The sequence below is a fragment of the Sapajus apella genome, unplaced genomic scaffold (genome assembly GCF_009761245.1).
Source record: "Sapajus apella isolate SASKATOON/1434 unplaced genomic scaffold, GSC_monkey_1.0 scaffold54, whole genome shotgun sequence".
Lineage (NCBI taxonomy): Eukaryota > Metazoa > Chordata > Mammalia > Primates > Cebidae > Sapajus > Sapajus apella.
This window is the reverse complement of record NW_022436994.1, coordinates 12,578,661-12,592,958: the sequence shown is the minus strand read 5'-3', so window position 1 is coordinate 12,592,958 and position 14,298 is coordinate 12,578,661.

The window sequence follows — 14,298 nt, the reverse complement described above, 5'->3', positions numbered from 1 at the left end:
GCAAAACAGTTGTGGCCATTTGAAAATCTGGTTTTGTCTATAATGCCCATGTGCACAAATCTGTGATTTAGAATAAATCTGAACATTTACCCGAGCCTCCATTTAGGTCCACTGCTATTTGTTCTGCCTGTTTTTATCATGATTTAAGCTTCATATTTTATTGTGCAGAAGGACTATGTGGCAGGCTAATGGTCTAAATACCTATGTCTCATTTTATAAATATTTATTGCCAACTGGTACACTTGTATCTTTGAAGTCACAGCCATGGCCCACTGGAAGTGCATACCTCTCTCCTCCCCTCTGTGAGGATGATTTTCCCAACACTCTTGTTTACATCCGAATAGCTTCAATGTGGAGTTTAAAAAAAAAAAATCTACATCTTTTCATATCACTCATCTTTGCTTTGTTATATTTTTTTCTCTCCTTCACCTTACATGTCATGCAGTGAAGGCCACAATTAATAAACCAAACAACCTAATCTGTGCTGCACTTAAATTAAAGCATTGGTGCAGGATGAGCTAACTGATCATTCATAACCTGCCTGGGGTTGCTGCAAAGGGCCTAGGGGAGAGAAATGAACAAAACTCAGAAGAGAGGTTCAGCATAAAAGAATCTCCATCATGCATAAAAGATCATGCATAAAAGATCATGGAGAAACTGAAACCGCTGGACATAATTCTATTGGTATTTATGAGCCACTAGAAGTTTCGAAGCAGGAGAACCGCACTGAGAAATATTGCTTCAAGAAAATGAATCAGACAGTGTACATGATAGACTGCTGCAGACTGAAGGAGGAAGGATCAATTAGGGGGCAACTTTGATAACACCAACGAAAAGGGATGCAGACCCGGACATGAATACAGGTCTCCTAGTATTTAAGATCCAGATGATGACAGTGGAAATAAATAGGAAGGTGCTGCTGGGAGAGATTTCAATCATAGAGTTGATGACATTTGGAACTATTGGGTATAGGGTAAAGGTGAGTAACCATACAGGACAGAAAAAATGTGGAACAATAGTGAGTAGAAAAATGGGCCAGATGCAGTGGGTCATGCCTGTAATCCCAGCACTTTGGGAGGCCAAGGTGGGTGGATCACCTGAGATCAGGAGGTCGAGACCAGCCTGGTCAACATGGTGAAACCTGTCTCTACTAAAAATACAAATAATTGGCTGGGCGTGGTGGCAGTTTCCTGTAATTCCAGCTACTCACTCAGGAGTCTGAAGCAGAAGAATCTCTTGAACCTAAAAGGTGAAGGTTGTAGTGAGCCAAGATTGTGCCATTGCACTCCAGCCTAGAAAACAGAGCAAGACTGTCAAAAAAAAGAAAGAAAGAGAGAGAGAGAGAGAGAAGAAAGAAAAAGAAAGAAAAGAAAGAAAAGAAGGAAAAGAAAGAAAGAAAGAAAGAAAGAAAGAAAGAAAGAAAGAAAGAAAGAAAGAAAAGAAAGAAAAGAAAGAAAAGAAAGAAAAGAAAGAAAAGAAAGAAAGAAAGAAAGAAAGAAAGAAAGAAAAAGAAAGAAAGAAAGAAAGAAAGAAAGAAGGAAAGAGAAAGAAAAGAAAGAAGGAAGGAAGGAAGGAAGGAAGGAAGGAAGGAAGGAAGGAAGGAAGGAAGGAGGGAAAAATGAAGGTCACATTAAGTTTCAAACATGCAAGAGGAGAATGTTTAGAACAGAAGATGATACAAATTTACAAATTACTGGAGCCTGAATATGCTGAATGACACCCACTGAGGTGATGGGTGTGAAAGGAAAGGCAGCCACAGTTGAGTACTTAGCTGGCTAAGATGTGGCAGGTGAGGGAAAGAACGGCGTGCAGGAATAGCTCCTGGTTTCCAGCTTGGATGGCCATGTGGTAACAATAACCAGGATAGGGTAAAAAGAGGAGGAGTGTTAAAGTGCTAAGGAGCAGGGAGTGAGCCCGTACAGTTATGTTCAATTTAAGCTTTTCATGGGCTGTCCAGGTGAAAACATTCAATGAGACTAACTCACTTGCCAGAGCTCTTTGGACAGATCTAGTTGAGCAATATGGATTTGGGAGTGGTAATAAGAAATTAAAAATACTGTTCAGAGGAGCAGAGTTCTCCTTTTGGGTAGATGGAGTAGACTTACTTTTTCCTCTTCCTCCCACTAAGCAGAACTAAAAACCCTGGCTATTATGTATAAAACAAATGCAAGAAGACTTTGAAGGATGGGAAAAAAGCCTGGAGAACTACTGGAACCTTAGGAAGAGAGGAACAACATAATGATGAGTTCTCCGGGTTTGTTTGTTTGTTTTCTAGATCTCAGACCTGAGCTGAAGAAGTTGGCAATCTGGAAACAACATACGCAGACATAAAAGCCCAACAAAGCCTGTTTTTTGTTTTTTTTTTCTAATCAAAGGACCAGGAAGGGGTGGCCTAGCAAGCCAGAAACCTTTAGGCGATGACTGCTCTACTCCATCCAGCAAAGCACCACCGAAAAAAACGGTAGTCCCACCTTGACTCACACTACCTAAGGCCAAATGGACTCCCTACCAGGTGCAGCCGGCCTGTGGGGTGTCCTCTCACTCTCAGGATTCCAGAGTGAACCATGGTGAGTGATCAAGTGCAGGGAAAGGAAAATGGTCTTTCCCAAATCCTGTACCTCTGACATCAGATGCCTCTGCCCCAAGTCTTGAGAAGCATTCATCCAATCCAGCTCACCCAATAGTTTAAATGCACAGCTACTTTTTTTTTTTTTTAACCACATTTTAAACTCTGTGTTTCTTAAAAAATGACCAGTCTCTTGATCCTCAGCTTATAAGACCCAGTACAAGAATTTCCTTTTGGGCCTTCCACGTCCTCTCCTCTGTTCTCTTCATTTAGCCTTTTATTTAATCGCTCACTGCTGGAGTCACTGCCTGTTTGCCAGACTTACTTCATTTCTACTTTCTAGTCAAAATGAACTCTTCTAACTTCCTACCAGAATCTGTCATCGGTTGTGGGCTCAATTTTAACAACTTCCCCAGCCCTGACTTGCCTTACAGCAAACCTGGAAGGCTCTGAGACTCTGGTTCGCATCTCCAGGAAGTTTCTGGTTAATCTTTCTTCTGACGATAGACATCAAGACTTTTCTCCCTATGTCTAATGAGAATCACTCATCCATGCCCACAGATTTGACTCCTCTCTTCTTGCCCCCACTATGCCACCATGCTCGTCTCTTGTTCAAAAGCCTTCTAGCAGGTTATTTCATTCATTTGCTTCAGTCTGAGTTGATACACACAATATTTATTTTCTTCTCTATCTTGCCTTTTCTGGAAGCATACAGTTCCACAGTTCTCACTAGATAATGAACTTAGGATGTAGATAGGTCTGCTCCAGATACGTATCTCTACCATATAACAAGCTGGATGACTTTGGCAAGCTTAATAAAGATATTGATAATTAAAATCTTTAGAATGATAAGGTCAACTATGATTGTGGATCTGTATCTTGTCTTGAACTTTAAATACTTTGTAACTAAACTTTACAATAACTCACAAGGAAGGTATTATTATCTAAAATTTACAATAAGAAATGAGATTTAAAGGGCTTGGAGGGAGGCTTCAGTTGCCCACTTTAGGTGCCTCTCCACAAGGCCTCTCATAAGATGGCATCTGGCTTCTGACCAAGGGCACACACACTCAGGAAGAGAGGGAGAATGGAGAGTAAGAGTGGAACAGAGCTGTTACAGGAAAGGGGTCCTGATCCAGACCCCAACAGAGGGTTATTGCATCTCGCATAAGAAATAATTCAGGACAAGTCCACAGTGCAAAGTAAAAGCAAGTTTATTAAGAAAGAAAAGTGGTGAAAGACGGGTACTCTGTAGACACAGTAGGGTGTTCCTGAAAGTAAGAGGAGGAATGCATCTACCCTAGGTACAATGCTTCCGTAAATGGGGAGATATGTTCTTCTACAAATGTTGTGATAAAGGATTACTTTTCTTAATTACTATACTTTGCAAGATTCAATACTATTATCTTTAAAGCAAAATTAGGAGTGCCTTTGTCATCCAGATATCGGGATATCTGGACACTCTCAAGTCTGGGTCTGTTTAGTAAGCATTATTAATGTGTTCCCTTAACCGTAAACATCTAGAGGCTAGGAATGCCTCACTTTTTGAGAATGCAGTCCAGCAGGTCTCAGCCTCATTTTCCTAGCCCTCACTCAAGATGGAGTCACTCTAATTCGAACACCTCCGACAAAGCCACAGGGTCTTTTCTAACCTAATCTCAGAACTGACTTGCCGTCCTGCTGCAACATCTTATTGGCCACACATACCAACCTGATATGACGTGAGATATGGGAGGGGAGGACACAGGAGTGTGATTCAGGAAGCAAGGGTTGGTGCGGCCTTTGTGAGAGGCTGGCTGCCAAAGCAAAATCAGGACTGGTAGTTGCTCCTATTCAATATGTTGTTATGTATAAGAGTAAAATTTATACATCATTAAAAAACTCAGAAACAATAAGCGCCTATTGAAAACAATAGCCTTTATATGTAGCCCCAGTATCCACTATCATAACCCCACTTTCCAAAGACAAATACCTTTTAACACTTTTAGCCTTTTTTGAGTAGTTATTTTAAGTGCTAAAGAATGCATATTTATATAATTTTTGATTCATTAACTTTAGACATTGTCTAAAGTCTAAATGACTTAGACATTGGATAAGGACTTAGCATTCTGACCCTTACGTCCCAACAACCATCCCTCACTAACAAACACACATGTACACACACACACACATACACACACACACACACACACACACACACACACACTCTTCCTACATCGCCCTTCCAGTATACTGTGAGTCTCTTGCCTGATGTGAAGTTGGTTAGTTAATAGAAGTTAGTTAAAGAGGGTAATTATCAAAATGATATGCACACTTAACATTAGGTTTTAACTTAAAATACGCAATTCATGGCCAAGGCCTTTCCTTTGAGGGTAGATTTATTGATCAGAGGTTGCCCTCATCTTTCTTGTATGAATCACATTTATAATGCATGTTCTGCAATGTCCAGTTTGGGATTCTTCAAGTAGAACGCAAACTTAAAGATCCCTGCAAAAATCTCTCTATATAGAACCTTTCCATATTTAGTGTTCTTTCTTTTTCAGCCGTATCTTCCCTGGCCATTTTTGTTTGTTTTATTTTAGTGACTTTCCTTTAACTCTTAAAGGGGCAGTGCACCTTTTTGTTACTTTTTTGTTTTCGCTTTTCTTAGATTTCAGGTTTTTATGGGATATAGTCCCAAATACAACTGGCAGAAACAGGTTTGGGAACAAACATGCCTGACCCTCAATAAGAATACAATTCAGCCAGTGAGAGCAAAAATGCACAGATATTGCAGAGCGTGACCCACTAGTTACACGTATTCAATCTTCTGAGAGCGTCAGACAATGTGTTTTATGCTGGGAATCAAAATCATCCATCAACCACAAAGTAAATTAATTGGGATCCATTAAGAGGTTTCCTATAATATTTTCTCCCATAGCAAAGTACAATGGGGAAGGAGATTGCTGTCTATCATAATACCTTTAGTTGTTGCATCACAATGACTGAAGAGACAAAGTATTTAGAAGAGCAATCATAGAACTCAAAAAGATCCAGGAACTATTTAGTTTAAGAACAAACAGGCCTGCCTAATTAAATAGAAGTGACTGAGATTATACCTGAACAATTTCTGAATCATCATCCAAAAACTAAAGCAAAATTATGTTCAGTGTTGTCTATTTAAGGATTTAGATCATAGGGGAACTGTATAAAGAGTTCCCTCAAATATATTAAAATAAAATTCTGGCACTGGTGATGTTTGACTCTGTATCATTCACCCTATCAAGTCCCATGTTGTCTAGCAGCAAAACAATTTAGGGAATTGACCCCACCTCTGGAAGTTGGTTCTGATTTGTCTTAGTCAATCATGGATTCCTGTCCTTGTGACAGGGGTGTGCAAACTTGGTCCAGAAAGTCACTGGGAAAGACTTACCAGTAACTTTTGTGAAATGTCTTTCTTGCTTTTAAAAGAATGTCATGGGAAGTGTTTAAATAAAAACTTCAGCCAAACTAATTTTAAATGAGTTTAATTGAGCAACAAACCATGTGCAAATCGGACAGCCTCCCGAGCCAGAGTAGGCTCTGGGACTCCAGTGCAGCCACGTGATGGAAGAAGATTATGGACAGAAAAAGGAAAGTAGTGTACAGAAATTGGAAGTGAGGTATAGAAACAATTGGATTGGTTATAGTTTGGTGTTTACCCTATTTGAACACAGTTCGAACAGTTGGCCAAAACTCAGTGATTAGCACAAGTGTAGGCTACCATCTACTTGTAATACTTCATGTACAGAGAAAAAACCTTTAGGCTGAACTTAAAATATGTAAGGAGGCAGCTTTGGGCTAACCTTGATTTAACAGAAGCAATCTATGCTAAGTGCAAGTGAAGACGAATAGTGCCCAGGTTTTTCCTAAGGGTCCTGTTGCAAACATGTGTCTGATAACAAGTCAAAATACTGATGAATAGAGCTATCAGAGGACTATAAGGTCATAGAGCTGGTGCCATGATTCCACCATTCCTGAAAATTTGGTCTTCAACTACATGAACAGCAAATGCTCTCATTATTTAAGCCTGCTTGGTCAAATTTCTACTTCTTATAGCCACAATACACTTTTGTTTTCAGTATTTAAAAGGCCTTTCTTCAGTTATAAACAAAATAAGAATTCTTTACATGAGACACTTCAGTTTCTATCAAATCAAAGAAATTAGGTGCTACTTTAATTTACATGTTAAACTATTAGAATTTGTTACCTCAAAAGGTAACCTGAGCTCAAATGAATAATTATAGCAGGATTATTAAAGAAAGATGTTTGGGTCAAAAACAACTGTCTATGATTTATTAACAACCACATCTGGGAGAGTAAACAACAACCACATCTATTTCTAAAACATCCCGTGAGGCCACTGTCAAAACTAGTGTCTTGGAATGCCTGGGCCCAGAGTATGATCGAGGGAGGTACTTCTGAACATTCTTAGCAGTTGGAGCCATAAAAATATAATTAAATATTTCTAGCAGGGGTTGATGGTAAACTCACCATATTAGACGCTAAGCTCCACTATTTAAATGTCTTTCCACTTGAAAATTTTCAAATAGCTCTATCAAGAATACACATTTTTATTCAACATGTAAAGAGAAGGAAAAATGGTTATTGATTTAAAATAATTTGCCTAATGACACAGAGCTTCTAAGTGGCTAAGCTAAAATTTGTTGTGATCTAACTAGGAAGCTACTCAATTCATTATGTTGTACATTTGATTGTATTTACTTATTTTTAAATTCACTTGCTAAGAAAAGAAAAAAAAAATATGTGGAAGTCACAGATTACAGCATGTATAACTATAATGATTAGAAACCTCTACTAACACGTTCCTCTCCTGACAGCTCAGCTTCACTTGTTCTAATAGCATGTACCCTCTGAATTGGCCAAGGGGCCCTTCTACCTTGTCAAAGAGAAAAGTTTTCTGTTGTAGGTCTCCAGAAGGTGACAGATCTACAATAAGTGCATTTCCAATGACTTTACATTAGAGTGACCTGGTAAATGTGTAGCATATCAATCCAAAGAGACTTTGAGATTGGCTTTACTTGAAAACACTGTGGAAAAAGCAGCTTACAAAATTTAAAACTGTTCAATCAGAAATACAGTTTAACCAAGTTGGATCACATGGTCACTATCATTCTTTAAGAACTACATTGAAAATACTATATTTATCATACTTTAAAAACTATATATCAGGCCAGGCGTGGTGGCTTACATCTGTAATCCCAGCACTTTGGGAGGCCAAGGTGGGTGGATCATTTGAGGTCCAGAGTTCAAGACCAACCTGGATAACATGGTGAAACCCCATCTCTACTAAAAATACAAAAATGAGCCTGGTGGTAGTGATGCACACCTGTAGTCCCAGCTACTCAGGAGGCTCAGGCAAGAGAATCCCTTGAGCCTGGGAGGCAGAGGTTGCTGTGAGCTGAGATTGCGCCACTGCACTCCAGTCTGGGTGACAGAGTAAGACACTGTCTCAAAACAAACAAAATAAAAAAACTGTATATCAAACAGATTATGCTTCTTTATCATAAATTCATCTCTAACTGGCTCATTGAGGTGGTTTGGGTACAACATTAAATTATTGAATTCAAAAAGTAAAGAATAGAAACAAATCAATGGCTTGGAAGATTTTGTTTTTGAATTAAAAAAATGGAAGGAGCATACTCATCAGTATTCTGATTCTTAAATTCCTAAAGCAGTTTGACATGAGCTCACTCTAGCAGCGCCACAGGAACATAAGCAAAATAGGTCTAATTGGCTCTACCCTACAGAAGAATAAATCTAGAATCAAAGCGTCTAGTTTAAGGTCACATCATTAAATAAAAACAGCCTGAACTAAGTACATTTAGTACTCACTCCAGGACTCCCCACATCTCCTAGTTCTTCATGTATACACAATTTCAAGTAATGTTAATGCTGCATATTAACCATGCATATAAAACCAAGTTTATTTTTCTCAAAGATGAGGTTATATAATTAATAAAATTGTCTTTATATTATATCTAAAGAGAAAACAGGGGTAGAAATATATCACTAAACCCTGAACATACCATTTAAAACCATGTGCATCTCTAATTAGATCACAGTTAATCACCTTTTGATGATTGTATCTACTTCTGCAATTATTATACCACATGCCCATTTCTTATCCATGAACCTGGAAACGACTATCTGAGCAGAGGAAATACCCACATGTGAACGAATGTGGCTTTTGGCCAGTTCATACTAACATATCATTCATTTGCTTCCAAAGAATTCAGGATCACCAATATGGCATGGCAATGTTCAAGTTTTCTAGTTGGTCTATCTTTAACTTTTGACAAAAACAAAAAACGAAAACCTCATCTTCCATTTACTTGAAATAGAGGAGAGCCTCCTCCTCTATTTACTTGTTGAATAATTTTTAAAATGAAAAGCACTAAGCCTGTGCTCCAGTACTTTTATAAAAATGTAGATTCTCTGGTCCTATTCCTGATCTATTGTCTCAAAATTTTTGGTGGGTGAAGCACGGAATATTCATTTGTAATATTTTTAATAATGTTCCCAGGTGACTCTGCATACTAAAGTTGGAGAATTTCTGGGTTAGAGGATGAAGTTTTCCCTGCCCCAGTAGTTTTACTCTTAATGACCTTCCTTTCTGGCTTTCAGGAGCAAAAAAAAAAAAAAAAAAAAAAAAAAATGCTAAGAAAAACATAGAAGCAGAAATAGAAATGCAAGCAAAAGATAGCCAGACATGCCCAAAATGAAATAGAAAGCTGTATCTGAACTGTCTAATCATATCTGTCCAATCGTAAATAAGTGTGAACACATTTCATGTATCCATACCTCAAGTCTTTACTTTAACCTCTTTTTTAAAAACAACAGGGGTTATTCTGCAGTAATTTTTCTAGTCAACTTGGCTGAGTGATTGTGACAATTGTTTTTGTCCACAGCAAGCATTGAAGTCAAATATTTTACTGTTGCTGTTATGACAAAAAGTACTGATTGGGACCTCAAAAACATAATAACAGTCCATTTAAAAATATATCTGATGATTAGGTAAGTCCTTGTGATAGAATCTGTTACAAAGGGAGATGCAGAAGCTGTGTCTAAGAGATCCATGTCTTATCCATGTCTAACTACTTTGCATTTTAGCATCTTAAGGCTGAAACACACTTGAGAGATTCTCACTCGGCTTTTTCTATAGACGTGGACATTGAAACTGAAGATGTAAATATAACTTAATGACAGAGTCATTTAGTGATTGAGAAAGGATAAAGCTTGGATTTCCTGCCTCACGATCCAGCATTCTTTCCTCCTCGCTAGTGCCTCTGCTCTGTAGATTACCGACCAGTTAAGTAGTTGGTTGTATCAGCTGTAAAGATGGAAATCGTATACAGAAGTGGAAGGGGGAAGTTGTGATATCAGCAGAGTTAGCGGGGAGCAGGAATCATGCTCTTGATGGACTGTAGCAAGGCATATGACTGAAGGTCAATGGCTGGTAAAAGGCTTTCCTGGGTTAGAACCCCAGCTGTATCGCATCATAGATGTTTGATCTTGGGTAAGTTATTGCACTACTCTTTGCCAAAGCAGTTTGTTTTCCTAACCTGTGGAATCGTGGCTAAGATTCACCTTTGAAAAAGCAAAGGCAGAAGCTCTACCTCACAGAGATTTTATAAGGCTTAAAACATTCAAAACAACACCCAGCACATAATACCTTTATAGGAGTTTTAAAAATAAATATGTGGTAGACTCATACACATTGTAGATAACGTCTCTCAGCTACCCTAGTGTGGGAGGCACTGTTTCCAAGTCTGGCTCCTAACTTTGTCCAACTCTTTTCTTCAGTAATTCATAGATATTATTCCTGGGCTTCATTTCTTACACAAAATCTCCCTCAAATTGACTAAGGTTCGTCACTCAGATTGTCAAAAAATGAGTTGCTTGTAAAGATATCCATTAGTAAGACAAATTCTTTTATGATTTTTTTAAAATTTGGGTTCAACTAACATTCCTTGAGGATGCACCATACTTTTCTGTGTTACCGTGTGTGATTCTATTGTAGATTAATTCCTTCAACTCTTACAAGTTTGTAAAAGCAGACAACGTTATACTAAGTGAAACAGACCCAATTTCATTAGCTTTTGCCTCATAGCTCCATACCCCATCTCTAAGTTTATGTCTAGGAACCCTCAGGCATCTCATGTGGGTCCCCCGCACTCATGGAGATCTATCACACCTCCATTATTTCCAGAGGCTACCTTGCCAGAGTGCCAGAATCTAGGGAAGATCCACTCTTCCATATCCCCCAAAGCTGTTGGCCTACTTTTCATGCAGCATCCATGATGCTGTTTTTGAAGCAAAATCAGAGAAAATTTTGCCCTCTCCCATAGAGTATCACAATTTGTTACCTGGCGACCAAGAGTGCCCCCTTTACGTTGAGTTCTTGATGTAAAAGGATTCTTGCGTTGCTGCCTGCCACCCGTCTCTCTACTGGTATAGGCATAAATCCCAGAAGCCTGACTGGAGGATGTGATTTTCCTCACCATGATTTCTCCTGGCACCTTCTCCTTCAGGAAGACAACAACACAAAACCTCAAGCAACTTGGTTTTTTGTTTTGTTTGAAATGGAGTCTTTCTCTGTCGTCTAGGCTGGAGTGCAGTGGTGCAATGGGCTCACTGCAAACTTCACTTCTCACGTTCAAGCCATTCTCCTGCCTCAGACTTCCGAGTAGCTGGGAATACAGGTGTCTATCACCACGCTGGGCTAATTTTTGTATTTTTAGTGGAGACGGGGTTTCACCATGTTGGCTAGGCTGGTCTCAAACTCCCGACTTCAAGTGATCTGCCCACCTTAGCCTCCCAAAGTGCTGGGATTATAGGCGTGAGTCACCCCACCTGGCGGAAATCTCAAGCAATTTGATTCCCAAATGCCAGTCCATGCCTTCATCAAAATATTCCCTAACACAAATAAGTCACAGTAGAGGATAGAGAAAGGTACTTGATCTTGACGTCATTACTCCTAGATTGCATCTACTTTTTCCCCATTTTTGATCATCTAAATAGAGTTTATTACAGGGATTTTTTTCCATAAAATTTAATTCCAGTGTTTAATCCATGTACTATCAATTCCAGGGTTATTACTTTGAAAAGCAGTCTTCTGGGTGATGGATGAATCATAAATATGTGCTTGTTCAATATAATAATGGGTTATGGTTACATTCCCTGTTTTGTAAAATTTTTAAAGCTCAAAGATAAAAGCTGTTCACCAATCACCTTTTATCACTCATCTGTGATGCCTGATTGCAAGAGTAAGCTGGGGTGGTCAGGTGCTGGACCTGGAACTGGCTGTCTTATGAAAAGGAAGGCAATCTTGTCTTGTTTCTCTGAACCTGCTGACACTTGGCTTGCTGGGGACATTGATTGGACCAGCTAACATTTGCCATCCATTCCTCTTTAAAGCAATCAAAAAGCCACCCTATCTGTTAACCTTGGCAGTATTTAGCTGGTAGATCACTCTTAAGTCCTCTACCCAGAATGTTTTCACACAGTGGTTACATTAATGATTCAATCAGCCCAATTAACTAGATTTTTAATTGCAATACGTCTCTTATTATCCAAAGCCCAAAAGTAAAGAACTGTTTTTGCTTAATCTGAGGCCATTAGTAACTTCATGGCAGTGTGGACTAGTACATGATCTGATGGAGAATGGTTCAAATTTCACTCTTCTGAGATTTTGAGAACATAGGAGTTACTTGATTTCAGAAATGTGAACCCCATAACATTTGATGTATTAATAGCTACTAAATGTATGCTACTGGGAGAATCTAAGCATTTCATCTAGTTGGCAATTAGATCATGTTTAGGATATGATTACTCAGATGGAAAATTAGCTTTATCCTTAAAAAGTATGCTAGGAACTGACAACCTAGAGTCTTTGAGGGAGAAGTAAAGCAGCCGTGAAACACAAACATTTGTTGTCACATCAATGGCAAGAAGCCTTCTTGGTTTCATTTAGAAGGGTTTGATGGTTGTCTTCAAAGTGGTTGGAAGCTCTAATGCAATAAACACTTTGAAGCACAATGCTTTGTCATCCTTCTGCCTTAGGCCTGTCTGTTTCTGGTCTGGATTAGCACTGTTTGTCTTTTTTTTCCCCTTTCTTTTCTTCTTTCTTCCTTTCACAATGGAAGAGTTTCCCCTTAATGACCGCCTTTATCCCATGTGAGTACCAAGCTTTTCAAATGGTTTAGACTGTGAAACTCAACTGTGTTGAGAAAACTTCATTAATGAAAGGCGTATTCCATGAGACCTTTTGTTGCCATATTATAGTATTTGTGTTAGAACATTGGGTCCCCCACATAACAGTAATGCTGGCACCACCACCACCATGAGAGCAAGAATTGCAGCAGGAAATTAACTCTAGCCCTGGGTGGCTTTTTCATTGCTCTTTTCTGACAATTTGATGGGACGTTCTCTTAACACTTCCCCTGACTTCTTCCTGAGGAGAAGTTAGCTAAACGGAAAAACATTCTTCATCATTTTTCTTCAATCAGTTGGCCTAATATTTCCCAAAACCACCTCCAGATTCCAACTGCCAAGTTTTCTGCAAGAAAAATGCTGCTCTGGTATCTGTTGAGAGAATTTGAAGTCATGGTGGAATGCCCAGGATTATGGGCTTTTCTTGAAATCAGACATCATCAAACGGTGCAATTGTTCATTTCTAAGAAGCCTGAAACAGCTCCGTGGTTCTCTGCTTGTGGACAAACAGTTTGCCTTTCCTATTTTTCTTACTCTAGGAATTAATTACAGGACAAATGAACAAACGCCTAAAAGGGTGTAATGGAGAATTTCTAATGAATCTTGACTTATCATGGCTGAAAGAAGTCTTGAAGTTGGATTAATGTAGAAACACTGGAATTCTATTAAAGGAGCTGGCACTTGATTTGATAGAGAAAAAGAACTATTACACTGTTCTATTCCCCTTTGTCAGTTTGTATAACTCTTCAGGCAATTATTTTCTAAGAAAGAATTAAACTCCTACATGAAATGGATTTAGAAGTTAAATGATGACATATTCTCTCTTTCTCAGTCCCAAATATATGTGTACAGATATCATATATACACACTTATTTATACATATTATGTATACAGGTGTGTATATATATCTATATACATATATATGCACATTCAAAGTATTTTTCTATACCTGACTTTAACTTTGTTTTCTTTCAGTAATATTCACATTGATTATGATAATAGCCATATAAATTTCATTACAAGGTTACTCATTTATAATTAAGTGATGTTTTTACCTCATCTCTAAAATATATTCATTGTTAAACTTGGCAGGAAATAAAGGCTAATGCAAGTGATCATGTGTGCACCTGTAGGCACACACACACGCAAATGTCACTACCCATAAAGTAAAACAAAGTACTCCGGAGTATCCTTAGCAAAATATGAGAATAGCAAGATAAGACAAAGTAATAAATATGAAGCAAAACTAACAATTCCCATTTTCTAATTTAAAAAAATAGAAACTTTCCTACTAAAGTAAAAAGAGTTTAGGATAAATTTACAAGAACTTGGCATTTCACTTGGAGATAAATGCCAGTGAACTATCTGCTGAGTATGAAGTGTCTCTGTGTTAAAAAGTTATAAGTGACTTAAACACTCAATCCACTCACCACTTTTTTCTCGCTACATAAGAAAATTAACACAAAACTGCAATTGTG